At 47.2% G+C, this 26699-nt stretch overlaps 1 long non-coding RNA gene across 1 annotated transcript; it reads left to right on the forward strand.

Moving 5' to 3' along the window:
• Nucleotides 1-460: 460 nt before the first annotated feature.
• Nucleotides 461-2438, forward strand: LOC120976347 (uncharacterized). Its single transcript, XR_005771611.3, has 2 exons — nt 461-1081; nt 1256-2438. It is a non-coding gene; the product is annotated as an uncharacterized lncRNA (long non-coding RNA).
• The last annotated feature ends 24261 nt before the right edge of the window (nt 2439-26699 follow it).

A 26699-nucleotide genomic window follows, 5' to 3' on the forward strand; every position in this document is an offset into this window, starting at 1 on the left:
AATGGTAATGCATGTCATATAAGACAATATCATTTCAACAAATGCTTAAATGCGAATCCGCTGATATATTTCATATAACATGCATTAACGTTTCATTGATTAAATATATGATTAAAGTTTGACAGAAAGTAAAAAAAAAACCAATAAAACAGACGGAGGTAATAAATCTTTTTTTTTTGGAATTCGGAGGTAGTAAATCATTCCGATGAGAAAACACGTCTTGATGATAGCAGCCTACGCACCGTCCGTCCGGAAGAAAACTGCTTTTCCGATACTACTCCCTCCAGCAGATAGATCCTCCTCCTCGTAGCCATAGCCAGTAGAGTAGTAGCCGCCCAGTAGCTGTGACAGGCGGTGCCCCACCGTGCACCCCACAGCGTTCAAAGCATGGCCATCGCCCCATCACGTCTGTGGGTCAGAAGTGCGCACAGAGGCTGAGACGCGAGATGATTCCCTCGACGAAATAAATTTACTCCTGCTGCTCCAACCTTGCACCGCGTACCGGCACTGTAGACACGACCACGCACAGTGCCGCTGCGTCTTTGATGCTCGGTGAGAATTTACAGCGCTGCCCTTCGAATGATTCTACCCTTTAAACTATGATATTTTTTATAACCAATTCGGAAAATATATGACGTAATGCATTATTTTCAAAACTACCACACCCTAGGTCGAAAGAGATTGTCTTCTGCCGAAATGGTCTTCGGCCATCCCGCGACCGAATAGGTCGGGGTAAGGCCGAACCTTCCTCTCGATTCCCTCTCTCATTGTTCTATGTTTCTCTCGCCACCCCGCACCGATCTCCTCTCTTTTTCATTCATTTTCGCATCCAAACCGTAGAAAGAGTAGATCGTAGTCAACCCGGCGGCCTACGGTCATTTTTTTCCTATGGGATAGTTTGTTTGCCTACAAATGAGGAGGAGCCATGGTGGGGTGGTGGCCGTTCGGCTCGGGAGGAGGTGGTGGTGAGAAGGAGGTGAGGCTTGGGGTGGTGTTGTCCGGTGGTGCAAGTACTCTACGAGGTGGCCGGTACCGCTGAGTTGAAGAGAGGAGCAAGAAGCAGGGGACACACACGTTGAAGGTATAACCATGTCCTCACAAATTTTCTCTAAGTTGTACAGTTTAGTTAGTGTAGATAAGTCATATTGCGTACCTCGGGTGTTAATTTGTCTGTGGTGGCATTTTAGCGGTTAGTTAGCATAGTGGGTAATACTTTTGTTCGTTGTGATTAATGAGAAGATGGAATGTCTCACAGGTGAAAATGGCTGAATCAGTAAATTTGACTGTTTACTATGGCCCTGGTAATGTCCGATATAATAAGTTGGGGGTTGATCTTAGCGAGTATAAAAATGGCGTCGTGACACTTTCAAATCCGGACAGACTGGACATTAGACAGTTGAAGTACTGGTTGACTACTAGTTTTCGGCTGGATCCTGAAGTATGTTCGGTCAGTATTCATGCATTGTGGACCAAATCATGTAAAAATGTCAAGTGGGAGTTGATGCTGATAGATAGGAGTCAGCAATGGTTGACCCTGTTAAAGCGTTGCAGAGATCGAAGAATCCACCCATGTGCCCTAGTGCAAAGGAGGAGAATACCGTACAACTCCATACTCCACGGGGGGCATGAACCCGGCCAGGGCAGTCAAGTGGCTAACGAGATTTATTTATCCGGGTCACAACCACTAGATGTGGATGCTAGCCAACCCGAGAAAGAGTCAGTTTACGTGCCACACAATGTGTGTGGTCATTATACCGGGCAGAGTAGTCGGTCGATAATATTAGCTGGTTCTGATTTTGCTGACGGGGCCTGTAAAGGAGAGGAAATGCAGAGGACGATGATGGATTGGCGGAGGATCTGGATTCTGAATATTCCGAGGATGAAGTGAAGGTACCGATTCCTTCTGCATGGGATCAGGACATATCGACCGGCTTTAGGGTCAACGATGGCCATGAGACTCCGTGTCAGTATAATCTGAACCAAGTCCGGGTAGGGGCTATGTATGATACAAAGAAAAAATTGAAGTATGCGGTGATAAAGTGGGCTATGTCTACGCAGAGTGTTTTCCGGACACACGTATCAAGTCCAACAAACTATACTGTGAAATGTGTTGAAACAGGTTGTCCTGGGAAGGTGCACGGGCACGTGCTGAAGTATAACATCCACTGGGTTGTCACCAATGTCGTCCCATATAATTGTGTGAGGAAAAACCTTCAGGTGAATCATCCAAACCTGACTTCACCAACACCACCGACACAGACCGTGACAGACGAGGTTATCTATGGTCATGGTTATCGTGAGCCTCGCCCACCGCCTCAGCGTTTATCACCTTTCGGTCCTCGTCCGAGGAAGACCCAGATGCGTCGTCGTCCCAGCAGTGATATGATTATCTATGTATGACACATATGTCCATCAATGTTAGTTTCAGACTTTTCTCATGTGTGAGTCATTATCTATATATGTGACATGATTCATGGTATGTGTTACTATCGCACTTGCTTCTATCTGATCAGGAGACATATATCTACCTATGTATGCAAGAGACATATTACTATTATTTCGCATTGTTATTCCAGTTACATTTCCAAAGAGACTCAACAGATAATTAAGATACAAGTACATCTGAATTAAACGGTAGGGCTGAACTTAAAGAATACATCTTATAAACCACATGAAGGCATCATCGTCATCCTCCATCGATGGAGCACTCTTGCCCTTCAACGATGCGGTATTCTTGGCCTTCGATGATGCGGTACTCTTGGCGTTGGTGCTCGGCATGAGGATAACGTCTTCATCTTCACTGGCGGCAGTCCATAAATAAGTATGTTCTGTTGCAGTCTTTAAGAAAGTTTCATTCTTATGTTGTTGCTTCTTCCACCTTCCATGCTATCTGAGAAGTTTTTGCAGTATCTACTCACAAGTCCTTGCAGGCCACCCACACCTAGTTAATGTGTGACCCAACTCATTCAGTACGGTGTCAATAGCGAGGAGTTCGTCCCATGGAACTATCCTATTATCTATCTTGAAATCGCCGGCTAACCTCAGAAGACATTGTTCATCGTAGGGTGAAAACTACGATCAAAAGGATAACCCGACATCTTGACGAGACTACATTGAACTGCTTACCCATCTTAGTGTGGACGGGATTTTATAGGTTGAGAAACGTAGATGGTGGGAAAGAACGGCGGGAAAGGGTTGGCGGGAACATATGGAAGGAAAGGGTTGGCGGGAAAGAACGACGAAAAAGGGTTGGCGGGAACATATGGAGGGAAAAGGTATAACCATGTCCTCACAAATTTTCTCTAAGTTGTACAGTTTAGTTAGTGTAGATAAGCCATATTGCGTACCTCGGGTGTTAATTTGTCTGTGATGGCATTTTAGCGGTTAGTTAGCATAGTGGGTAATACTTTTGTTCGTTGTGATTAATGAGAAGATGGAATGTCTCACAGGTGAAAATGGCTGAATCAGTAAATTTGACTGTTTACTATGGCCCTGGTAATGTCCGATATAATAAGTTGGGGGTTGATCTTAGCGAGTATAAAAATGGCGTCGTGACACTTTCAAATCCGGACAGACTGGACATTAGACAGTTGAAGTACTGGTTGACTACTAGTTTTCGGCTGGATCCTGAAGTATGTTCGGTCAGTATTCATGCATTGTGGACCAAATCATGTAAAAATGTCAAGTGGGAGTTGATGCTGATAGATAGGAGTCAGCAATGGTTGACCCTGTTAAAGCGTTGCAGAGATCGAAGAATCCACCCATGTGCCCTAGTGCAAAGGAGGAGAATACCGTACAACTCCACGGGGGGCATGAACCCGGCCAGGGCAGTCAAGTGGCTAACGAGATTTATTTATCCGGGTCACAACCACTGGATGTGGATGCTAGCCAACCCGAGAAAGAGTCAGTTTACGTGCCACACAATGTGTGTGGTCATTATACCGGGCAGAGTAGTCAGTCGATAATATTAGCTGGTTTTGATTTTGCTGACGGGGCCTGTAAAGGAGAGGAAATGCAGAGGGTGATGGAGGAGGAGGACGATGATGGATTGGCGGAGGATCTGGATTCTGAATATTCCGAGGATGAAGTGAAGGTACCGATTCCTTCTGCATGGGATCGGGACATATCGACCGGCCTTAGGGTCAACGATGGCCATGAGACTCCATGTCAGTATAATCTGAACCAAGTCCAGGTAGGGGCTATGTATGATACAAAGAAAAAATTGAAGTATGCGGTGATAAAGTGGGCTATGTCTACACAGAGGGTTTTCCGGACACACGTATCAAGTCCAACAAACTATACTGTGAAATGTGTTGAAACAGGTTGTCCTGGGAAGGTGCACGGGCACGTGCTGAAGTATAACATCCACTGGGTGTTGTCACCAATGTCGTCCCACATAATTGTGTGAGGAAAAACCTTCAGGTGAATCATCCAAACTTGACTTCACCAACACCACCGACACAAGAGACACAGACCGTGACACACGAGGTTATCTATGGTCATGGTTATCGTGAGCCTCGCCCACCGCCTCAGCATTTATCACCTTTCGGTCCTCGTCCGAGGAAGACCCAGATGCGTCATCGTCCCAGCAGTGATATGATTATCTATGTATGACACATATGTCCATCCATGTTAGTTTCAGACTTTTCTCATGTGTGAGTCATTATCTATATATGTGACATGATTCATGGTATGTCTTACTATCACACTTGCTTCTATCTGATCAGGAGACATATATCTACCTATGTATGCAAGAGACATATTACTATTATTTCGCATTGTTATTCCAGTTACATTTCCAAAGAGACTCAACAGATAATTAAGATACAAGTACATCTGAATTAAACGGTAGGGCTGAACTTAAAGGATACATCTTATAAATCACATGAAGGCATCATCGTCATCCTCCATCGATGGAGCACTCTTGCCCTTCGACGATGTGGTACTCTTGGCCTTCGATGATGCGATACTCTTGGCGTTGGTGCTCGGCATGAGGATAACGTCTTCATCTTCACTGGCGGCAGTCCATAAATAAGTATGTTCTGCTGCAGTCTTTAAGAAAGTTTCATTCTTATGTTGTTGCTTCTTCCACCTTCCATGCTATCTGAAAAGTTTTTGCAGTATCTACTCACAAGTCCTTATGTTGTTAGTCCACTGTCTATGACAGGTAGGACCCACTGGTCAGTTTGACCTGGTCAGCCGCTCTGTTGACTGCTGAGGTCATCATCACGTCATGCTGACGTCATATTCCTTTTCTGTTAAATTAAATAATTCCAGAAAATGATTAAATCTTTAGAAAATCATATAAAATAATCCGTAACTCGGATGAAAATACTTTCTACATGAAAGTTGTTCAGAACGACGAGACGAATCCGGATACGCAACCCATTCGTCCGCCACACATACCTAACATATCGAACTCGCAACTTTCCCCTCCGTTTCATCTGTCTGAAAATGCGAAACATCGGGAATACTTTCCCGGATGTTTCCCCCCTTCGCCGGTACCACCTACTACCGCGTTAGGGCACACCTAGCATCACACTTTGTCATGCCATGCATCGTCATGCTTATGTTTGCATTGTATTTACTGTTTCTTCCCCCTTTCTCTCCGGTAGACTACGAGACCGACGCTGCTGGTGCCCCGACCGACTACGCTGTTGACGACCCCTCTTTCTTGCCAGAGCAATCAGGAAGCCCCCCCCCCTTGATCACCAGATATCGCCTATTCTTCTCTATACTGCTTGCATTAGAGTAGTGTAGCATGTTACTGCTTTCCGTTAATCCTATCCTGATGCATAGCCTGTCCTTGCTACTACTGTTGTTACTTTTAATCCTATCCTGATGCATAGCCTGTCCTTGCTACTACTGTTGTTACTTTTAACTGCAATCCTACATGCTTAGTATAGGATGCTAGTTTTCCATCAGTGGCCCTACGTTCTTGTCCGTCTGCTGTGCTATACTATCGGGCCGTGATCACTTGGGCGGTGATCACGGGTATATACTTATATACTCTATACATGACACCTGTGGTGACTAAAGTCGGGTCGGCTCGTAGGAGTACCCGCAAGTGGATCTTTGTGGCGGAGCGACAGGGCAGGTTGAGACCACCTAGGCGAGAGGTGGGCCTGGCCCTGGACGGCGTCCGCGGTTACTACAAAATAACACGCTTAACGAGTTCTTGGTATTTGATCTGAGTCTGGCCATTTGGTCTATACGCACTAACCAGCTACGCGGGAACAGTTATGGGCACTCGACGTCGTGGTATCAGCCGAAGCTCTTCTTGACGTCAGCGACGGAGCGGCGTGTGCCGGATTGGACTGGAACGCCTGCTAGGTTAGGTCTGCTTCCGGCCGCCCTCGCAACGTGCAGGTGTGCAATGGGCGATGGGCCAAGACCCCTGCGCGCATAGGATTTAGACCGACATGCTGACCTCTCGGTTGAGCCTAGGTGGGGCTGCGACGTGTTGATCTTACGAGGCCGGGCATGACCCAGAGAAGTGTGTCCGGCCAAATGGGATCGAGCGTGTTGGGTTATGTGGTGCACCCCTGCCAGAAAGTTTATCTATTCGAATAGCCGTGTCCCTCGGTAAAAGGACGACCCGGAGTTGTACCTTGACCTTATGAAAACTAGAACCGGATACTTAATAAAATACACCCTTCCAAGTGCCAGATACAACCCGGTGATCGCTCTCTAACAGGGCGACGAGGAGGGGATCGCCGGGTAGGGTTATGCTATGCGATGCTACTTGGAGGACTACAATCTACTCTCTTCTACATGCTCCAAGATGGAGGCTGCCAGAAGCGTAGTCTTCGACAGGATTAGCTATCCCCCTCTTATTCTGGCATTCTGCAGTTCAGTCCACTCATATGGCCCTTTACACATATACCCATGCATATGTAGTGTAGCTCCTTGCTTGCGAGTACTTTTGTAACACCCTGAGAATCATGCTACAGTAACTCCCTGTGGTTAAGCTAATCATGTTGCTAAACAGGGCTTGATCACATTTGAATCACACCCTTTTCAAACTCCTAGTTCAAACTTCGATTAAATTTAAAAGTGGAAAATAAAAGTTTTCAAAAATTTAAACAAAAATGTTCTGTGGGTGCTAAATAATACACTGGTAATTATGGTGGAGAAAACACATTTTTATAAAACACCTAAATACTTCTAAATGAAATAAAACAGCAAAGAAAATAAACAAATAAAAAGAAAACAGAAAACAGAACAAACAGAGCAGAAAAAGAAAAGGAGAAGCCCTTCCCCCCCCACTGGACCCGTGGCCCATCTGGACCGAACCCCCGGCCCAAACTGGGCCGCCACCCCCCGACCCCCGGCCCAGCCCACTCTCCCCCTCGCCCCCTTCCCTGTTCCCCCGACCGGGGTCGAACAGTGGCCATCCCCGCCGCACCACCTCGCCGGCGACGGAGAGGATAAGGGCGCCAGCTCCCCCGCCTCCTCGGGCCTCTCTCCCACTCGCCCCCGCTCGTCCCTCGGCCTCTGCGCCTTCCTCCCCCGCCAGATCCACCTCCCTCTCTCTCCTTCGTTCCCCTCTGCCCGAGCGCGCTCGCCGCCGTTCACCGTAGTTCCCGCGGCCACCGTGCCCCAAACGCCACCTCGCCGTGTCGTACGCCGTCGCCGCCCTCGACTACGTCACCTCCGCCTCTCCGTTGGAGCTTGGAGCCACTGCACCGACCTCCCCGAGCTCTTCTTCCCCGCACGGCCGCCGTCGATCGCCGCCCCGTTTCGCCGCCTCGAGCCTCCCCGAGCACGCTGCCGTCCCCCTACAGCCTCGCAGTGAGCCTCTCCTTCTCCTCCCCCTCTCCGTTAGCTCGCCCGCGCTCCGTAGCTGCTCCCCCACGCGCGCCCGAACGCCGCGCCGCGGAGCTCGCCGCCGGCGGGTCTCCGGTGACCAAATGGTCACGGGGTCAAGCCCGTTGCACTCCCCGCCGTACGTAGATGCCCCCAGCCCCTCCGCTTGCTCGTTAGCCCGCCGTAGCCGCGTTTCCGTCGGGCACCCGTAGCACCTCGCCGCCGGCGAGCTTGTAGCGGTCGTCCCCGGCCGTTCCAGCCCCTCCGACCACCGCCGTTGGACGCGCGACGCCGAGCCGCGTCGAACGCGCCCAGCCACGCCCCCGCAAACCCACCGTAGCGCAAACCCGCACCCCTCCCGAGCCGCGCCGCCGCGTTTGGCTCGCCGGAGCCGCTCCGGCGCCGACCGCCGACGTGGCTGGCCTGGGGCCACCCCAGTGCCCCTGCCAGTGGCCCCCACGGGCCCCAGTTGACTGGGTTGACCCAGTCAACTGCTGACTGGGCAGACCCAGACACTGACATGCGGGCCCCGCCGCAAAATTAAAAAAAAGAAAAGAAAAAGTAAAATGTTTTATAAATAAAAATAATTAAATTAACTAATCACTCACTGACATATGGGGCCCACCCCTCTAATTACATTGTTAGTTTAGTTTAAATTAGTATTAGAATAACAGAGACTGACATGTGGGTCCCACTGGACCCACCTGTCTGGTTTGACTGGTCAGCCGACCTGTTGACCTGCTGACGTCAGCATTGCCTCATGCCGACGTCATAATTCCTTTTTGCTTAATATAAATAATTCCAGAAATTCAAATAAACTTTGAAAATTCATATCTTTTAAACCGTAACTCGGATGAAAATGTTTTCTATATGAAAGTTGCTCAGAACGACGAGACGAATCCGAATACGCAGACCGTTCGTCCACCACACCTCCCTAACCTATCGAACTAGCAACTTTCCCCCTCCGGTCCGTCTGTCCGAAAACGCGAAACATCGGGAATACCTCCCGGATGTTCCCCCCCTTCGCCGGTACCACCTACTGTCGCGTTAGGTCACACCTAGCACCGCTCATTTTCATGTCACGCATCGTCATGCTTATGTTTGCATTGTATTTACTGTTTCTTCCCCCTCTTCTCTTCGGTAGACTACGAGACCGACACTGCTGCTGCCCAGTTCGACTACGGAGTTGACGACCCCTCCTACTTGCCAGAGCAACCAGGCAAGCCCCCCCCCTTGATCACCAGATATCGCCTACTCTTCTCTATTCTGCTTGCATTAGAGTAGTGTAGCATGTTACTGTTTTCCGATATCCTATCCTGATGCATAGCCTATCCTTGCTATTACTGTTGTTACCTTTACCTGCAATCCTACATGCTTAGTATAGGATGCTAGATTTCCATCAGTGGCCCTACATTCTTGTCCGTCTGCTGTGCTATACTATCGGGCCGTGATCACCTGGGCGGTGATCACGGGTATATACTTATATACTACATACATGACACATGTGATGACTAAAGTCGGGTCGGCTCGTAGGAGTACCCGCAAGTGGATCTTTGTGGCGGAGCGACAGGGCAGGTTGAGACCGCCTAGGTGAGAGGTGGGCCTGGCCCTGGTCGGCGTTCGCGGTTACTTAACACGCTTAACGAGATCTTGGTATTTGATCTGAGTCTGGCCATTTGGTCTATACGCACTAACCATCTACGCGGGAGTAGTTATGGGTATCCCGACGTCGTGGTATCAGCCGAAGCCTTCTTGACGTCAGCGACTGAGTGGCGCGCGCCGGATTGGACTGGAACGCCACTAGGCTAGGTCTACTTCCGGCCACGTACGCAACGTGCAGGTGTGCATAGGGCGATGGGCCCAGACCCCTGCGCGCATAGGGTTAGACCGGCGTGCTGACCGCTCTGTTGTGCTTAGGTGGGGCTGCGACGTGTTGATCTTACGAGGCCGGGCATGACCCAGAAAAGTGTGTCCGGCCAAATGGGATCGAGCGTGTTGGGTTATGTGGTGCACCCCTGCAGGGAAGTTTATCTATTCGAATAGCCGTGTCCCTCGGTAAAAGGACGACCCGGAGTTGTACCTTGACCTTATGACAACTAGAACTGGATACTGAATAAATACACCCTTCCAAGTGCCAGGTACAACCCGGTGATCGCTCTCTAACAGGGCGACGAGGAGGGGATTGCCGGGTAGGATTATGCTATGCGATGCTACTTGGAGGACTTCAATCTACTCTCTTCTACATGCTGCAGGATGGAGATGACCAGAAGCGTAGTCTTCGACAGGACTAGCTATCCCCCTTTTATTCTGGCATTCTGCAGTTCAGTCCACTGATATGCCCCTTTACACATATACCCATGCATATGTAGTGTAGCTCCTTGCTTGCGAGTACTTTGGATGAGTACTCACGGTTGCTTCTCTCCCTCTTTTCCCCCTTTTCTTTTCTATCTGGTTGTCACAACCAGATGTTGGAGTCCAGGAGCCAGACGCCACCGTCGACGACGACACCTACGACACTGGAGGTGCCTACTACTACGTGCAGGCCGCTGACGACGACCAGGAGTAGTTAGGAGGATCCCAGGCAGGAGGCCTGCGCCTCGTTCGATCTGTATCCCTGTTTGTGCTAGCCTTCTTAAGGCAAACTTGTTTAACTTATGTCTGTACTCAGATATTGTTGCTTCCGCTGACTCGTCTGTGATCGAGCAATTGTATTCGAGCCCTCGAGGCCCCTGGCTTGTATTATGATGCTTGTATGACTTATTTATGTTTTAGAGTTGTGTTGTGATATCTTCCCGTGAGTCCCTGATCTTGGTCGTACACATTTGCGTGCATGATTAGTGTACGGTCAAATCGGGGGCGTCACAAGTTGGTATCAGAGCCGACTGCCTGTAGGAATCCCCCTTTCCACACTCCTTGGCCGAAGTCGAGTCTAGACATTACAAAACTTTTACTAACATGGCTGTGTGTCTTACGGGCCCACGTCACCATTGGGTGGTACTAGTCTCTTTTACTCCTCGACCTTTACTCTGGGACTCTGAACTCTCTTCTACTCGGGTTAAACGAATTTACTAACTCTAACACTAGGATCCCGTGACCACATTCACCCCAAAGTTGGATAAGCCATAGTTGTTTCCTAGAATAGTATTTTGAACAATTCACACACTGTCATTTGACTCCTTTGAAACGTCTTTGCTTTCAGATGGAACCCTCGAGGCAGGTCGTGCGCCACACGACGGCCATTGGTGCCTCGGGATCACCTGCGGTGCTAGCTGAGATGATGACCTATCTGGGTTATCGCTGGCACCCTGAGTACACCGTCTACGAGGAGTACCAGGACTTTAACCAGGAGCAGTACCGTGCCATCGTCCACCTCTACTCTCGGGAGTACGACTCCACTACTATGCTGCACACCGCACATGGTGTTGGTGTGACCACCGATATGGTTGTCCACGATGCTGCCTATGCTGCTCTGTCACGCCTTCGTGGAGAGTATCAGGAGTTGGACACCTCCCCTTTCAGGCACATTGCTATCGCATCTGATGTTGGTGCGGAGGGATACTATACTGCTGCCTACTCCACTGTCACCCGAGAGCCCTTCTACCATCAGCACCTGGTTCTGCATGCTGATGGGCTGGATCGAGCTAACCGAGCTCTTCGCCACGAGATGTACACCACCCGTCAGCACCTTTACCGTGCTCTGACGCTGCTGCACCCATTTGTCCGATCTGGACAGGTACCGCGTACTGCGATCTACCCAGCCAGGACCGTGATGCCCCACGGTGTCGGTTGGCCAGAGGTGGGAGGCTACTCTCCCGCACTTGGTCCTCTTCTGCCACCTGAGCGTCGGGCTCTACACCTGAGTATCCGCGGCCCCCAGTCTGCTGACGTCGAGGCCTATCCGTTGCCTCACTACCAGCTGTCGGGCTACGATTACCTCCACAGTTCCTCTTGGGACTGATGTAGGCTTGCTTGTAGTATTAGCTGCAGTCGCTGCAAGCCTGTGTGCCGCCTATGATGTTTTAGTCTATGTACTGAACTCTATGTACTGAACTCTATGCATGGCCCCTTTTGTAAGTTATGCCGACTACTATGTAGTAGCTATCGTGCTCCTTTCATTATGCATGTTTCATCATGAATGATTCTTGTCATTGCAAATTTCTCAATGCTGAACTACCCCTGTTATATATTAGCAGGATGGTTAGACCAGGTGGTCGTGGTCGTGGTGGCGATGCCCCACCACCACCTGAGTACATGGCTGGTATGATCCAACAGTTTGAACTGAACCGCCAATTCATGGAAAATATGATGGCCCAGTTTCCTCGCCCCAATATGAACCAGCAGCCAGCTCAAGTGACTCTTCAAGATTTCATACGCCTCAACCCAACCATCTACCGCAGCTCAACTCAGCCTCTGGATGCTGATGACTGGCTCCGTGACATCACCTATGAGATGGAGTCTACTGATGTAGCCCCTGCCAGCTATGTCACCTTTGCTTCCTTCTTCTTGAAGGGACCCGCAGCTCAATGGTGGGACAGCCACAGGCGTACTCTGCCAGCTGGAACAATCATCACATGGCCAGACTTCCAAGCTGTTTTCCGTGCCCGCTTCATTCCTCAAGGAGTCATGGACCGGAAGAAGCGTGAGTTCCGCAACCTCACCCAAGGCAACAAAAGTGTCGAAGCTTATCAGCGGGAGTTTCTGGACTTGTCCCGCTATGCTGAAGAAGACATTGCAACTGATGCACGCAGACAGGAGAAGTTCCGTGATGGCCTTCAAGCTGACATCAAGCTCGCACTTCTAGTGCATGACTTTGATGATTTCGCCACCTTGGTGAATAAGGCCATCAATGTCGAGACTGGTCTGCAGGAATACCAGAGCTCTCACAGGCGCAACCGTGACACGGGCTCATCTTCGGGCTCGCCCGCACAGAAGCGTAAGATATGGATCCCGAACAGCATGTACCGTCCAAATGCATCTGCCCCAAGGCAGACCTATGCTGCACCTCGTCTGCCTCCACCACCATCTAGGCAATCAAGACTTCCAGCTCCACCATCCCAAGCTCCTGTTCCCACTCCGAATAATGGCTTGTGCTTCAGGTGTGGTCAACCAGGACACCGTGCTAGAGAATGCAACCAGAACCAGAATCAACTGGCCCTTCCAGCAACTGGCCGTGGTAACAATCAGCCTCGCAACAACAATGCTAAGTCTTATGGTCGTGCTCATGCCAACCACGTTGATCTCAACGAAGCTCAAGACCAGCCTGCTACTGTGATGGGTACACTCCTCGTAAATTCAGTACCAGCATCCGTTTTATTTGATACAGGTGCATCGCATTCATTCATGTCAGAAGATTTTGCATACAAGCACGACGTTAAATGTGAGGAGATGAACACCTCTGTATTGGTCAAAACCCCCGTGGGACAGTGTCAAACCTCCTTGGTTGGCATCGATGTCCCCGTGGAAATCGAAGGGCTGGAATTCTATGCCTCTCCCATTATCCTGAAGTCGTCTAACATCGACCTCATTTTGGGTATGGATTGGTTGAAAGCGCATACTGCTTCCATAGTCTGCGCCACTAAGACCGTCCATCTGCTACACCCTTCAGATGAAATAGTTGCTTACCAAGCTAATCTGGTGCAAAATGCCGAGGCAAGGCTCTATGAATTGAATGCATTGAACGCTGCACCACTCGAGGGCATTGAAAACATTCCCGTAGTGCGTGAATTCCTCGATGTCTTCCCTGAAGAACTTCCAGGGATTCCCCCTGCTAGAGCTGTCGAATTCATCATCGACTTGAAACCAGGCACCACTCCTATAGCCAAGCGACCCTACAAAATGCCGCCACATGAACTCCTTGAGCTTAAGGAGGAAATCGACAAGTCTCTTCGCAAAGGATTCATTCGCCCAAGTTGCTCTCCTTGGGGAGCACCTTCTCTCTTTGTCAAGAAGAAGGATGGGACAAACCGGTTAGTTCAAGACTACCGTCCTATAAACCAAGCTACCATTCAGAATAAATACCCTCTTCCTCGGATCAATGATCTGTATGATCAACTGGCGGGTTCGTCAGTGTTCTCTAAGCTCGACTTGAGGTTGGGCTACCACCAGATCCGTGTTCGCGAAGAGGATATCCCAAAGACCGCCTTCGTGACTCGCTATGGTTCATACGAGTACACCGTCATGTCTTTCGGTTTAACCAATGCTCCAGCCACCTTCTCTCGTCTGATGAACTACATATTCATGGATTACCTCGACAAGTTCGTCGTGGTTTATCTGGATGATATCCTGATATTTTCCAAGAATGAAGAAGAACATGCTGAACATCTTCGACTTGTGCTGGAAAAGCTACGAGAACATCAACTGTATGCCAAGTTCTCCAAATGTGAATTCTGGCTACCGGAAGTAACCTATCTGGGGCATGTCATCTCTAAGGATGGTATTGCCGTCAACCCCGAGCGAGTTCAGGCTATTCTTGATTGGACTCCTCCCAAGAACGTTAAGCAAGTCAGAAGTTTTCTCGGTCTCGCCAGCTATTGCCGTCGATTTGTCGAGAACTTCTCCAAGATCGCCAGGCCTCTGACTAACCTGTTACATAAGGGCGTCAAGTTCCAATGGATAGACAAATGTCAGGAAAGTTTCCAGGCACTCAAAGACAAGTTGACTTCTGCCCCAGTTCTAGCTCCACCTGATACTAAGAAGGACTTCGTCATCTATTGCGACGCTTCCCGTCAAGGATTAGGCTGTGTCCTAATGCAAGACCGCAAAGTGATTGCTTATGCCTCTCGACAATTGCGCCCTCACGAAGAGAACTACCCAGTTCACGACCTCGAACTTGCTGCTGTCATTCATGCGCTGAAGCAGTGGCGACATTACCTTCTCGGTAATCGTTGCGAGATCTTCACTGACCACCAAAGTCTGAAGTATCTGTTTACTCAGCCAGATCTGAACCTCCGTCAGCAGAGATGGATGGAGCTCGTTGCAGACTTTGACTTGGGTATTTCCTATACACCAAGCAAGGCTAATGTAATGGCTGATGCCTTGAGCCGCAAGTCTTACTGCAACCACCTCCAGGTTCATAAAGTTCAGCCCTCGCTTGTTGAAGAATTCAGGAAGCTGAACCTCCATATTGTTCCTCCGGGTGCACTCGCTCCCCCTCCTAAGGAGTTTGGCAAGGTGAACCTCCACGTTGTTACCCAGGGTTCCCTCAATACCCTAGTTGCTAAACCAGATCTCGTGGATAGCATCAAAAGGCTACAGAAGTATGACTCTGAAGCCCACAAGATTAAGCGCTACCTCGCAGAAGGAAAGCCCTCATTCTTCACCATTGCTGAAGATGGCACCCTATACTTCAAGGGCCGCCTAGTGGTGCCATGTGCAGAGAAGAACCTGGATATGACACAAGAAGTTATGAAAGAAGCTCATGATACACCTCTGTGTATCCATCCTGGTAGTACAAAGATGTACCAAGACATCCGTCAGAGATTCTGGTGGTCTAATATGAAACAAGCCATTGCTCGTTATGTTGCTGAGTGTGACGTTTGCCGTCGTATCAAAGCAGAACATCAAAGGCCTGCTGGAACTCTGCAACCTATCTCTATTCCTGAATGGAAATGGGACCATGTTGAGATGGACTTCGTCACTGGATTTCCCAAATCATAGAAAGGTAATGATGCTATTCTTGTCGTCATTGACCGACTTTCCAAAGTTGCACATTTTCTGGCGGTCAAAGAAACGATCACTGCTAGCCAGTTGGCAACGCTCTATATGACCAGGATTGTTTCACTCCACGGTATTCCATTGGTTATCAGCTCAGACCGTGGCAGCTTATTCACTTCAAGATTCTGGGCAAGTTTCCAAGAAGCTATGGGAACTCATCTGTCATTCAGTACTGCGTTTCATCCTCAATCGCAAGGGCAAGTTGAACGCGTCAACCAAGTTCTCGAAGACATGCTTCGAGCTTGTGTTATTTTCTTCGGCAAGAAATGGGAGGAATCTCTCCCGTATGCTGAGTTCTCTTATAATAATAGCTATCAAGCTAGTCTGAAGATGGCCCCCTTCGAAGTGTTATATGGACGAAAGTGCCGAACCCCTCTGAACTGGTCAGAAACTGGGGAACGTCCACTCTTCGGTCCGGATATTATCCAAGATGCCGAAGAACAAGTCCGCATTATTCGCGAGAATCTCAAGACTGCTCAGTCACGTCAGAAGAGTCAGTATGACCGTCATCATAAAGACATGGTCTATCAACCTGGCGAAAAGGCTTATCTTCGAGTCACACCTATGAAGGGTGCTCACCGCTTCGGGATCTAGGGCAAACTAGCTCCTCGCTATATTGGCCCATTCACTATTCTCGAAAGGCGTGGAAAAGTGGCATACCAACTGGAGCTACCGCCGAACCTTTCTCAGGTTCACGATGTGTTCCATGTGTCACAGCTCCGCCGTTGCTTCAAGGATCCCATCCGAGCTGTGGATCATGTAGTGCTCGAATTGCAGCAAGACCTCTCCTATAAGGAGCATCCGGTCCGCATTCTCGACCAAGCTGAACGCCGCACACGTCAGAAGGCGATCAAGTTTCTCAAAGTCCAGTGGTCGCACCATTCTGAAGATGAGGCCACTTGGGAACGAGAGGATCGTCTGCGCGAAGAATACCCCACACTGTTTCCTTCTACCTCCTAAATCTCGGGACGAGATTTCTTGTAGTGGAGGAGATTTGTAACACCCTGAGAATCATGCTACAGTAACTCCCTGTGGTTAAGCTAATCATGTTGCTAAACAGGGCTTGATCACATTTGAATCACACCCTTTTCAAACTCCTAGTTCAAACTTCGATTAAATTTAAAAGTGGAAAATAAAAGTTTTCAAAAATTTAAACAAAAATGTTCTGTGGGTGCTAAATAATACACTGGTAATTATGGTGGAGAAAACACATTTTTATAAAACACCTAAATACTTCTAAATGAAATAAAACAGCAAAGAAAATAAACAAATAAAAAGAAAACAGAAAACAAAACAAACAGAGCAGAAAAAGAAAAGGAGAAGCCCTCCCCCCCCCCACTGGACCCGTGGCCCATCTGGACCGAACCCCCGGCCCAAACTGGGCCGCCACCCCCCGACCCCCGGCCCAGCCCACTCTCCCCCTCGCCCCCTTCCCTATTCCCCCGACCGGGGTCGAACAGTGGCCGTCCCCGCCGCACCACCTCGCCGGCGACGGGGAGGATAAGGGCGCCAGCTCCCCGCCTCCTCGGGACTCTCTCCCACTCGCCCCCGCTCGTCCCTCGGCCTCTGCGCCTTCCTCCCCCGCCAGATCCACCTCCCTCTCTCTCCTTCGTTCCCCTCTGCCCGAGCGCGCTCGCCGCCGTTCACCGTAGTTCCCGCGGCCACCGTGCCCCAAACGCCACCTCGCCGTGTCGTACGCCGTCGCCGCCCTCGACTACGTCACCTCCGCCTCTCCGTTGGAGCTTGGAGCCACTGCACCGACCTCCCCGAGCTCTTCTTCCCCGCACGGCCGCCGTCGATCGCCGCCCCGTTTCGCCGCCTCGAGCCTCCCCGAGCACGCTGCCGTCCCCCTACAGCCTCGCAGTGAGCCTCTCCTTCTCCTCCCCCTCTCCGTTAGCTCGCCCGCGCTCCGTAGCTGCTCCCCCACGCGCGCCCGAACGCCGCGCCGCGGAGCTCGCCGCCGGCGGGTCTCCGGTGACCAAATGGTCACGGGGTCAAGCCCGTTGCACTCCCCGCCGTACGTAGATGCCCCCCAGCCCCTTCGCTTGCTCGTTAGCCCGCCGTAGCCGCGTTTCCGTCGGGCACCCGTAGCACCTCGCCGCCGGCGAGCTCGTAGCGGTCGTCCCCGGCCGTTCCAGCCCCTCCGACCACCGCCGTTGGATGCGCGACGCCGAGCCGCGTCGAACGCGCCCAGCCACGCCCCCGCAAACCCACCGTAGCGCAAACCCGCACCCCCTCCCGAGCCGCCGCCGCGTTTGGCTCGCCGGAGCCGCTCCGGCGCCGGCCGCCGACGTGGCTGGCCTGGGGCCACCCCAGTGCCCCGGCCAGTGGCCCCCACGGGCCCCAGTTGACTGGGTTGACCCAGTCAACTGCTGACTGGGCAGACCCACACACTGACATGCGGGCCCCGCCGCAAAATTAAAAAAAAAAGAAAAGAAAAAAAATGTTTTATAAATAAAAATAATTAAATTAACTAATCACTCACTGACATATGGGGCCCACCCCTCTAATTACATTGTTAGTTTAGTTTAAATTAGTATTAGAATAACAGAGACTGACATGTGGGTCCCACTGGACCCACCTGTCTGGTTTGACTGGTCAGCCGACCTGTTGACCTGCTGACGTCAGCATTGCCTCATGCTGACGTCATAATTCCTTTTTGCTTAATATAAATAATTCCAGAAATTCAAATAAACTTTGAAAATTCATATCTTTTAAACCGTAACTCAGATGAAAATGTTTTCTATATGAAAGTTGCTCAGAACGACGAGACGAATCCGAATACGCAGACCGTTCGTCCACCACACCTCCCTAACCTATCGAACTAGCAACTTTCCCCCTCCGGTCTGTCTGTCCGAAAACGCGAAACATCGGGAATACCTCCCGGATGTTCCCCCCCTTCGCCGGTACCACCTACTGTCGCGTTAGGTCACACCTAGCACCGCTCATTTTCATGTCACGCATCGTCATGCTTATGTTTGCATTGTATTTACTGTTTCTTCCTCCTCTTCTCTTTGGTAGACTACGAGACCGACACTGCTGCTGCCCAGTTCGACTACGGAGTTGACGACCCCTCCTACTTGCCAGAGCAACCAGGCAAGCCCCCCTCTTGATCACCAGATATCGCCTACTCTTCTCTATTCTGCTTGCATTAGAGTAGTGTAGCATGTTACTGTTTTCCGATATCCTATCCTGATGCATAGCCTATCCTTCCTATTATTGTTGTTACCTTTACCTGCAATCCTACATGCTTAGTATAGGATGCTAGATTTCTATCAGTGGCCCTACATTCTTGTCCGTCTGCTGTGCTATACTATCGGGCCGTGATCACCTGGGCGGTGATCACGGGTATATACTTATATACTACATACATGACACATGTGATGACTAAAGTCGGGTCGGCTCGTAGGAGTACCCGCAAGTGGATCTTTGTGGCGGAGCGACAGGGCAGGTTGAGACCGCCTAGGTGAGAGGTGGGCCTGGCCCTGGTCGGCGTTCGCGGTTACTTAACACGCTTAACGAGATCTTGGTATTTGATCTGAGTCTGGCCATTTGGTCTATACACACTAACCATCTACGCGGGAGTAGTTATGGGTATCCCGGCATCGTGGTATCAGCCGAAGCCTTCTTGACGTCAGCGACTCAGTGGCGCGCGCCCGATTGGACTGGAACGCCACTAGGCTAGGTCTGCTTCCGGCCGCGTACGCAACGTGCAGGTGTGCATAGGGCGATGGGCCCAGACCCCTGCGCGCATAGGGTTAGACCGGCGTGCTGACCGCTCTGTTGTGCTTAGGTGGGGCTGCGACGTGTTGATCTTACGAGGCCGGGCATGACCCAGAAAAGTGTGTCCGGCCAAATGGGATCGAGCGTGTTGGGTTATGTGGTGCACCCCTGCAGGGAAGTTTATCTATTCGAATAGCCGTGTCCCTCGGTAAAAGGACGACCCGGAGTTGTACCTTGACCTTATGACAACTAGAACTGGATATTGAATAAAATACACCCTTCCAAGTGCCAGATACAACCCGGTGATCGCTCTCTAACAGGGCGACGAGGAGGGGATTGCCGGGTAGGATTATGCTATGCGATGCTACTTGGAGGACTTCAATCTACTCTCTTCTACATGCTGCAGGATGGAGATGACCAGAAGCGTAGTCTTCGACAGGACTAGCTATCCCCCTTTTATTCTGGCATTCTGCAGTTCAGTCCACTGATATGCCCCTTTACACATATACCCATGCATATGTAGTGTAGCTCCTTGCTTGCGAGTACTTTGGATGAGTACTCACGGTTGCTTCTCTCCCTCTTTTCCCCCTTTTCTTTTCTATCTGGTTGTCACAACCAGATGTTGGAGTCCAGGAGCCAGACGCCACCGTCGACGACGACACCTACGACACTGGAGGTGCCTACTACTACGTGCAGGCCGCTGACGACGACCAGGAGTAGTTAGGAGGATCCCAGGCAGGAGGCCTGCGCCTCGTTCGATCTGTATCCCTGTTTGTGCTAGCCTTCTTAAGGCAAACTTGTTTAACTTATGTCTGTACTCAGATATTGTTGCTTCCGCTGACTCGTCTGTGATCGAGCAATTGTATTCGAGCCCTCGAGGCCCCTGGCTTGTATTATGATGCTTGTATGACTTATTTATGTTTTAGAGTTGTGTTGTGATATCTTCCCGTGAGTCCCTGATCTTGGTCGTACACATTTGCGTGCATGATTAGTGTACGGTCAAATCGGGGGCGTCATAACTTTTGATGTGTGACCCAACTCATTCAGTACGGTGTCAATAGTGAGGAGTTCGTCCCATGGAACTATCCTATTATCTATCTTGAAATCGCCGGCTAACCTCAGAAGACATTGTTCATCGTAGGGTGAAAACTACGATCAAAAGGATAAGCCGACATCTTGACGAGACTACATTGAACTGCTTACCCATCTTAGTGTGGACGGGATTTTATAGGTTGAGAAACGAAGATGGCGGGAAAGAACGGCGGGAAAGGGTTGGCGGGAACATATGGAAGGAAAGGGTTGGCGGGAAAGAACGACGGAAAAGGGTTGGCGGGAACATATGGAGGGAAAAGGTTACGAGAAAGTATTTTTTTTAATGTTTAAGACGGAGAATGGTTGTAAAGGATTCATAAGTCAAATTTCAAAAAAGACACTTCAACCTAAGATAAGCCGAAGAGAGTTGCTACGCAACTTCGGCCTGGCGTTTACGCGAAGAACTAGGCCTTAGAGGACTCTTCGGCCTAAAAATGACCGAAGTACATTCTTCGGTCTAAAGAAACCCGATAAGAGCTTTTCGGCCCAGCTCCGCCTCTCTTCGACCAACAAAAGACCGAAGAGCCCTCTTCAGCCTACGTTTGACCAAAAAAATGGTTTTCGGCCTTATGAGGCCGACAGGGTCATAGTTTTGAAAATCATGCATAGGTCATATAGTTTCCGAGTTGGTTATAAAAAGCTTTATAGTTTAAAAAAAATCCTGCCACTCGCCACTGTTTGCTGCTAGTACAGCATGCCATTGCCATCATCGTTAAGATCATCAGCTCAATAAAATAGATCAATCATCAATGGTTAATAATTCTGTCGAGGTCGAAAATTGCTTTTGGTTGCCGAGCTCCATGAAGGCCTCCTTTTGCAAAATTCAAAAATTCATAGTTTTACATTTTAAAAAATTCTGAAAAAATACAGATATACATGAAGGCATAATGTATATGTGTGTAAATTTTGAGAACAAAATACGTTGAAATGAGGGCTGTGTAAAAAACAAATCTGAAGCTTTTTAACACATGGTACTCTTCATTCTTAAAGTCCAGAAATCTGTCTTTTTTTGTACAGGTCGCATTTTAAGGTATTTCGTTCTAAATTTTTACACACATATACATTTCATCGTTGTATATTTTTTTTTCTTAAACCTGAAAGTTTGGATCTTGATTTTTTTCAAAAATAAAAGGCTCTATGAGGCTCGGTCAGCAAAACGTCATTCTCCGCCGCGAGATTGAGTATAACTATTACTGTTAAACAAAATTAGTGGTAGTACTATAATGTAAGTCTTCTCGACGTGGAAGCGAGGGACGGGCCGGTCGACGTTGCTGTCGGAATGACGAGCGAGACCCTTTGACATCGCGTGCATTCGTCGTCCGTTGGAGCGTGCCGTGCCCGTAATGCTGCTGCTGCTGCTTCTTTATCTACTCCTACTACCTGCAAGTGGTGTTAGACCGCGGGATTTAGTGATGCTAATTGATCATAATACATTTCACGGACGTCACTCTCTCGCTATCTAATCTATCTACCTAGCTAGGTAAAACATATCCTGTCCGCCGAAATGGAGCTTATCAGCTCCGGCTACGTCGTCATCCGGAGACTCTAGGGATTCTGACGTTTATTTAATGCATATGATAGTTCAGGCAAGCAATTCCATCTGCAAGCACCGGTGGCTGGTAGCAATTGGTTTCTTTTGGGAGACAAGAATATTAGTATTTTTTTGACCGGTTACTCCAAAGAAGGCTAATGCTACAAAACTCGGGCCGAAGATTTGGGGCTTTCGTAACAACAACCCGGCTGTCGGGAAAATATCTGGTACTCCCACCTTTAGGATACTCCCGGTGCTCCAAAACTCGATAGCGCATTTTAAAATGTTTGAAAAATTCTAAAAAAAAATCCAGCACATTGGCACAACATCAATGTATGTTGTTAAAAAATATGAAATCAAAATTCAAAACATTGCTTGAGATACAAAAATGACAAATTCGACAGTAAATAGTACACAACATAAGTTGGGCTTTAGATTAGGCCCATTATCACATTGATGTACATTTTGTCATTTTTGTATCTGGAGCAATGTTTTGAATTTTGATTTGAATTTTTTTAACAACATACATTGATGTTGTGCCAATGTGCTGGATTTTTTTCAGAATTTTTCGAACATTTTAAAATGTGCTGCCGAGTTTGGAGCACCGGGAGCACCCTAGTGGTGGGAGTACCAGATATTTTCTCCCCGGCTGTCAATTCCCCAATTCTTCTGGGCCTGCTTCCGTGGCAACGCCCATGGACTAGAGCAGGCCTAGAAGTTGAACAGCAACCCGACTGTCAATTCCTACAATCAGGAGTACTCTTTGGCAAAGGTCATTTTCATCTCCTTAGGACGCAGCGTCACTTGTCGCAACCGAGAGTTTCTTTTTCAAAGGTTTGTTTACTCAAAATGTTTTATCTCTTAAACCGTGTGTCCAAATTTAAACGGTTTCACAGTTGCATCCCTCGCGTCGAAATCACTCCGTCCGTTCCTAAATACAAGACCTTCTAGAGATTTAACTATGAACTGCATACATAGCAAAATAAATAAATCTACACTCTAAAATATGTCTACATACATTCGTATGTAGTTCGTAATGGAATTTCTAAAACGTCTTATATTTACGAACGGATGGAGCAGATTCTATGTTGATAGGTTTCGCCAAACTTTTTTCCACGAAAAAATCAAACAAAAAAACCTGAACTGGGAGCACTTTTTTCCCCTTTCCGAAGACGAAGCAAATCCGTGTCTACACGAGAAGTAAATCTGTACATCCTGTGGAAAATAAATAAAAAGAAAACATGTTTTCCCCCATTTTGAAGAGGCATGACCGTACCTCTCATGGAAGCAAATACGTGCCTCCATTAGAAGTAAATATGTGTCTCAAAAATGCGATTTTTCTTTTTCCGAGAGGCACGACTCGCGGAAGCAAATACATGCCTCCACAAGAAGTAAATATGTGTCTTAGAAACGTGTTTTTTCTTTTTCAGAGATGCACGACTCGCGGAAGCAAATCCGTGCCTTCGCGAGAAGTAAACATGTGCCCCTCGTGAAAGAAAAAACACATTTTTCTCAAAAAGTAAATTGTGAAATATTGTCTTCATCTAAAACCTAAGAAAAACCGGAAAGCAGAAAATAACCGAAAAAATCATCCAAATGCCGAAAACATGTACAGGAAAAAAAATGGGAGCGAGCACCCAGAGCGAGAGCGCGCTCCCAGCCCACGAAAAGTGACCCTTGAGGGAGCTCCCGAAGGAGCACTCGCCGCTTGCTTAGTTGGTCTCGTCAATTCCTGCAATAAGCTACACATCGCGCACAAACATCACCCGAGCGCTTGCTTAGTGGGCTAGCCCATGTGGAGTTTTCCTCGCACCTGCTTTGGCAACCAAAGCCGGCCCTGAGCATGTGAAGCCGGTGCGGTCGCACAGGCCGCCTACAGCTAGCGAGCCCATCCCACGTCATATTTTGTTAATACGTGCCACTATTAAACAACCAACCATTTAAATATTCAGCCCACACCCATTGATGCCTCCCCCTCCATCGTACATCACTCTTAAGCGGCGATCCCTAATTGGCGTGTAGGTCGCCACCAATCGACCTAGCACGCAACCCCTCCAGCGCCCGATCCAGTTTACGGGACAACCCATTTATGGTTTATTACCCATCCTCCATCATACAGAACCGGTTATTTCGTTTTGTTTTTCTCTTTTTTTATTAGTTCCATTTTCTATTTATATTTTGGTTCTTTCTTCTTTATTTCATTCACTATTTTCTTTGTCATTTTTGCGAACATGTTTTGAATTCATTTTTTATTACACCATAAACATTTTTCTGAATTTGTGAACATTTTTATGAAATTCATGAGCATTTTTTACGAATTATCAAACATTGTTTTGAATCATGAATATTTTTGTTGAACATATGTGGTATTTTTAAAAGTCTGAACGATTGCCAAAATTGATGAACATTTTTTTAATTGGCCAAATAGTTTTAAATTTCATGATATTTTTTGAACAGTTTTTTGAAAGGCAAGAACATATTTTCAGTTTGTGCAGAGGTTTTGAATTTTGGGAACATTGTTTGAATTTCACGAACATATTTTTTGTGAACAGTAAAAGCATGAACATTTTTTTGAATTATAAAGATTTTTTGATTCAGCGAACATTTTTTGAGACGATGTAGTTTTTTGAATTTTGGGGAACAATAAAATTTATGAACATTTTTCGTTTCTTTGGACATTTTTTAAAATTCATGAAAATTATTGGAATTCGGGAAAATATTTTCTAATTCATGAACATTTTTTGAATATACGATTATTTGTAAAAATCATGAACATTATTTGAATATGCAATCATTTTTAAAAATCACTATCATTTTTTATTGTGCGAACATTTATGACTTGTCAAGCAATTTTTCAAAATTAGGAACATTTTCCTTGAATTCATGATCATTTCGTTTTGTTTACATTACTTTTTTATTTTTTGACATTGAAATTTACAAATTTTTTCAAATCCCAAATTATGATAAAAAATAAAAAAGGAATATAAATGGGGGGCGTTCCACCCCGCTTATGTGCCGGCCCAACGGGGTGCGGTGGGGCGCATTTCCTTTTTCATCGAACACATAGGTCGCCATATAGGAGCTCCCCTCTTAAGCCTAAGACGAAAGAAAAAAAAACAAGGCTTGACTCCCACTTTTTCTTCTCTGATTTCAACATATTTTTGGCTCTTGAACGGAATGTCTGATTCTTAGTCGGGGCTCGTCTGCACCTGGTAAACAGAAAATTCAATAAAAAAAACTTGAAAATTGGTGGAAAAATCCTTATTTTCTTGGAACATGTTTTTGTCCGTGAGGTGTATGCCAAATTTCAAAGCATTTGGTTATCTTAGTAGCTCTTGGCAAAAAAATTCACTGAATTCAAAAATATTTCTTGAAATAAAAAATGTTTCTAAATTCAAAAGAATGAACATTTTTTATTTTGATGAACAATCTTTTATGAGGAATTTCAATAATGATGAACATTATTTGGTATTTGTTGAACAAATTTTGAACTTGATGGCAAAATTCGTATTCTAGAACATATTTTTTGAAAAAACATGAATGGACAAGTTTTAAATTAGATGAACATTTTTTGAAAATTGATGAACACATTTTGTATTTGCTGCACATTTTATTAATTCGATGAACAAACAAATGTTCACGGATTTGAAAAGAAAATTCGCAAAAAGGGGTGAGAAATTAAAGAAGGAAAATAAAAAGACATAAAAAAGGAAAAAAAATAGAACAGAAAAAGAATAAGAAGAAAAAAGGAAAAAATGAGCCGGCCGAAAAAACACAGCAAAATTCGCAAAAATTTGCCGTCAACTAGTTAGCGAACTAAGGAGCAGATCGAGCGAGCGAGCTTGTTCAACTTGTTGAGCCGACCCACACATGCAGGTCAGCTGACTCCTAAGGCGCTGACTAGGAGTGACACTCCTATCCACCGCATAGGTCGACAGAAGTCGACCAAACGCTCACCCCTCTACCCTCGCTAAGTGAATTGGGTCCTCCCCCCAAGCCACATCCCTCTCCCAGTTTTGGACCTGGTTTTTCGTTTCCATTCGATTGTATTATTGTTTCTTTTGTACTTCCATTTTCGTTTTTTATTCTTTATTTTACTTTTTGAATATATTTTTCTCTTTCTCTTTATTTTCGTGATCATTTATTCATTTATTCATACATTCCTTGAAATTATGAATATTTTTTGTTCTTCAAATAGAAAAAATGTTCATCGAATTCGAAATTTATTCATCAAATATAAAATATGTTCATCACAACTCGAAAAATCTTCATCATTGTTTTTCAACAAAACTCATGGTTTTCAAAAAAAGTTCATCCGATTAAGAATTTGCTCATCAAATACAAAAGTTTGTTTTATAAATATGTGAACATTTTTTCAATTGGCAAACATTTTGTGAAATTCATGAATATATTCCCAAATTATTGAACAATATTTCAAAATTCATGAACATTCTCTGAAATCTTCGTACATTTTTTAATTTGATGAACACATTTTTTTAATTTTAAAATTATGGACCTTTTAAAAAATCATGATTATTTTGGAAAATCCTGAATTCTTTGTAAATAAGAAAAAAATAAAGAAAGAAAAAAAAATAGAAAAAAGGGCATTCTGCCCACACATGGGTGGACCCCAAGGGCGCGGGGTGGGGTTTGCTTTCTAGCACTTCCATCGCGCAGGTTGTGGAATTGGAGGTCCTAACTAGGAGCTCTAAACCATAGTTTGAAAAAACAGACCAGGCCAGCGGCCAGACCAGAAAAATCCAGAACCAGCGTCCCAACTGTTGTGGAACCGTGGCGACCGCTCAAGCAATCAAACCGGAGAAAATCGTTC

Source organism: Aegilops tauschii, chromosome 3 (assembly GCF_002575655.3).
Source record: "Aegilops tauschii subsp. strangulata cultivar AL8/78 chromosome 3, Aet v6.0, whole genome shotgun sequence".
NCBI classification, from domain to species: Eukaryota; Viridiplantae; Streptophyta; class Magnoliopsida; order Poales; family Poaceae; genus Aegilops; species Aegilops tauschii.